General features: G+C 46.1%; 1 protein-coding gene across 1 annotated transcript in view; it reads left to right on the top strand.

Annotated features, from left to right (window-relative positions):
• celf4 (CUGBP, Elav-like family member 4) overlaps positions 1-4088 on the top strand; it is a 102037-nt gene that overhangs the window by 79356 nt on the left and 18593 nt on the right.

The following is a 4088-nucleotide window of genomic DNA, read 5'->3' as shown; positions in this document are numbered from 1 at the left end:
TGGGCGCACCCTAGAGGGGGCGCCAGTCCTTCACAGGGCAACACACAAACACACACACACACACATTCACACCTACGGAAACTTTTGAGTCGCCAATCCACCTACAAACGTGTGTTTTTGGACTGCTTGGAGGAAACGGGAGCACCCGGAGGAAACCCATGCAAACACAGGGAGAACACACCACACTCCTCACCGACAGTCACCCGGAGGAAACCCACACAGACACAGGGAGAACACACCACACTCCTCACAGACAGTCACCCGGAGGAAACCCACGCAGACACAGGGAGAACACACCACACTCCTCACAGACAGTCACCCGGAGGAAAGCCACGCAGACACAGGGAGAAGCATGGCTGTCTGTTGGCTGATCCGGCAGATCTGGAGAGTAAGCATTCTCCTCCAAGCGTGTTGAGTCGTCCACTGGAATTGCATTAGCACGAGTTTGAAAAGAGGCACAGCTTCATACGTAATAAGAAATGTAGTTATGCTTTGGCCTCTATTTTCTTGGGTGTGTGAAAGAGAACTGTTGAGGGAGAGAGAGAGGGGGAGAAATAGAGAGGTTTGATTGGGGAATTGCTTGTCTTCCTCTTCTCCTTTGGGCCTGGTATTCCCTAACCAGGATTGATGGGTTCACATAGAGACGGAGACAAACACACCAGAGAACTGGAGGTAGATGCACATATTCCTCTCTCTCTCTCTCTCTCTCTCTCTCTCTCTCTCTCTCTCTCTCTCTCTCTCTCTCTCTCCCTCTCACCTCCCTCTCCTGTTCCAGCTTCATACATTCTCTCTCTAATTTAGAACGTCCACCCTTATTCACACTTGACAGATCAATTGTCTTTGCCCTATCAGACCACCAAATTCATCCCGCTATTGGCCCTTTAAAATCACAGTGTGTCCCTGTAGAGGCCCCCTGATGGCTCTCACAAGCCCCTGCCCCATCCGCTAAGCAGCTATCCACACACGGATGGAGAGATGGGGAGAGAAAGGTAGAGGTCAGGAAAAAAAAGGGGACAGAGGAAGGAAGCGAGAGATGAAGAGATGTGCAGAGAGATGCGGTGCGGTGGAGAAAACAAAGACGGATAGAGTAAAGGATGAAAGCACACGGGGGAGACAAGATAGGAATAAGCAAGAACGGAAAAGAATGAGAGGCATGTCCTTAATCTAAACAAAACAGTCTGCCTCCACTCCATCTCCCTCTCCTCATTATCTGAAGATGGAAACACCTCAAGGTGCTGTGACTGGTTTCACAATGCAGTGAAGGACGTGGGAGATGGAGGTATAAGCGCAAAATGTAAACGTGAAACACCTATGTGCCCTATCCCCAGCCAGCTATGTAATTACAGCACTTATGAAAGTGTTATTACAAACATCATAGTAATAATTAAGGGTAAGATTCCATCAGACTTTTAGTAATAAATCATTTTGAACCAAGAACAGAAGCAATTAACTGCAGCAAACCTATATCTCTCATGGCTGAAGATACTCATTAATATACGTTTTAATATGTATTCTTACTAATATTTAAGGGTTATTCAGATCCATATTTATAGTTCATTCATTCATTCATCCATTATCTGTAACCCTTATCCAGTTCAGGGTCACGGTGGGTCCAGAGCTTACCTGGAATCATTGGGCGCAAGGTGGGAATACACCCTGGAGGGGCGCCAGTCCTTCACAGAGCAACACACACACACACCCACACACATTCACTCACACACTCACACCTACGGACACTCTTGAGTCACCAATCCACCTACTAACGTGTGTTTTTGGACTGTAGGAGGAAACCGGAGCACCCGGAGCAAACCCACACAGACACAGGGAGAACACACCACACTCCTCACAGAGAGTCACCCGGAGCGGGAATCGAACCCACAACCTCCAGGTCCCTGGAGCTATGTGACTGCGACAACTACCTGCTACAGACCTTTTCCACCTTTTTTATCATAATTCCCTGGCGTCTTAATGAAAAATATACAAAATGCTTTGGTCAAAATACCACAAAAATCAAACACACAGCAATATCTCCTCCGGTCTGAACAAACTGGGTTGTTTATTTACTGTGTGTGGGTTGGTAGATTTCAGATTTAGTTAATGTGCCCATGCCCTGAAACTATATATATATATATATATATATATATATATATATATATATATATATATATATATATATATATATATAACATATATATAAATATAAAAGGTAACTTTCATTTGTTTCAGGGTCAAGCAACTCATTAAACCTATGAGTGAAGTATATTTTCAATTATTACACACTTATTACATGTATTATAACAAATGTTACTCTCTCTCTCTCTCACACACACACACACACACACACACACACACACACACACACACACACGCACGCATACACCTCGTGTTTACAAGTGTGGTCCATGTCTGAAGTCCAGACTACAATCATACACACAAACACACACAAGCTCCAGCAATGACAGTAGAATGTGTTTGTTTGTTTACTTGTTTGTTTACCCTCTTGACATTCTCGCTTTAACATTATTTACATACTGAAAGCCAACACAGATTAATTGCGAGTTTTGTCATGTGTGTGTGTGTGTGTGTGTGTGTGTGTGGACTGATTCCTATATAAACCTCCACTCCTTTACTGTAAACAATGTGAGACTTTGTTTCCTGATTTGTCCTGGGGACAGCGCACTCCTCGTCCTAATAACATCTTCATAATCGTGAAAATAAAAGCATTGACAATAGATGTCAGACTCCGGGGGCAGTGAGTCCCACCAGTCACACCTCCTCCCCCTCACTTACACATTTCATTACGCCGCCTGGATACGGCTTAAAACAGTGGGTTCACTCGAGCGTTCCTGTCAGGATTGATCTGGATATTTCTGATAATGCTCAAATAGTTGGAGCCTCTCATTACCCACTCTTTACATGATCTGCACTGTTTATTAACCCTGCTTCAGTTTTTCTTATTATTATTTATCATTTATAATCAATAGAGGGCAGCACGATGGCGCAGCAGGTAGTGTTGCAGTCACACAGCTCCAGGGACCTGGAGGTTGTGGGTTCGATTCCCGCTCCGGGTGACTGTCTGTGAAAAGGTGTGTGTTCTCCCCGTGTCTGCGTGGGTTTCCTCCGGGTGACTGTCTGTGAGGAGTTGGTGTGTTCTCCCTGTGTCTGTGTGGGTTTCCTCCGGGTGACTGTCTGTGAGGAGTTGATGTGTTCTCCCTGTGTCTGCGTGGGTTTCCTCCGGGTGACTGTCTGTGAGGAATTGGTGTGTTCTCTCTGTGTCTGCATGGGTTTCCTCCGGGTACTCCGGTTTCTTTCCACAGTCCAAAAACACACGTTGGTAGGTGGATTGGCGAGGTGGATTGGTGTGTTTGAGTGAATGTGTGTGTGTGTGTGTCTGTGTTGGGGGGACTGGCGCCCCCTCCAGGGTGTATTCCCGCCTTGCGCCCAATGATTCCAGGTAGGCTCTGGACCCACCGTGACCCTAAACTGGATAAGGGCTACAGATAATGAATGAATGAATAAATAGAGGGCTCAACATGGAAAAAAAAAACAAGTTTTGCATTTTTACCCAAGTTTCCCCACTGTTTACTCATCACCAGTTTCCCCATGAACTCGGACTCTCTCAAACAGACAACGGCGCCAACGTGGGAGCGCATACTTACTCTGAGACGTGAATCCTACGACTGATTCTTGTTTAAAATGCTGCTGACACAGTGCCCCAGTGCCGCTCAAAACACTTGGAGGACAACCCTAACTGTCCAGACATGCTGTACCAGCTAACGACACTGGCACTCTGTAACAAAATCCCTGTGATGGGGAGAGGGAGGACACACCAGAAAGAGCCTGTGCTCCTTGGACTCAAGGCCTCATCCAGCCAATTCCGTTCATTCCGTGGCCGACATATTTAATGCAGTGTAAACGTATCTTACCGAGTTTGAGTGTAGCCCAGTCCCGTCACATTCACGCCTACAGAAGCGCTTTAACCCGGGCTGTGTTTAATGAGACACAGAGGTCATTTGCATTTGGTTTTCTTAATGGCTCTTGGCCTGCTCTGTGTGTGAGAGCGATGCGGTTTAAAGAACATGGTTTTG

Source organism: Hoplias malabaricus, chromosome 15 (genome assembly GCF_029633855.1).
Source record: "Hoplias malabaricus isolate fHopMal1 chromosome 15, fHopMal1.hap1, whole genome shotgun sequence".
In the NCBI taxonomy this organism is placed as follows: Eukaryota; Metazoa; Chordata; class Actinopteri; order Characiformes; family Erythrinidae; genus Hoplias; species Hoplias malabaricus.
Note: the sequence above shows the minus strand (reverse complement) of the source record. Positions and strands in the feature narration are given on the sequence as shown.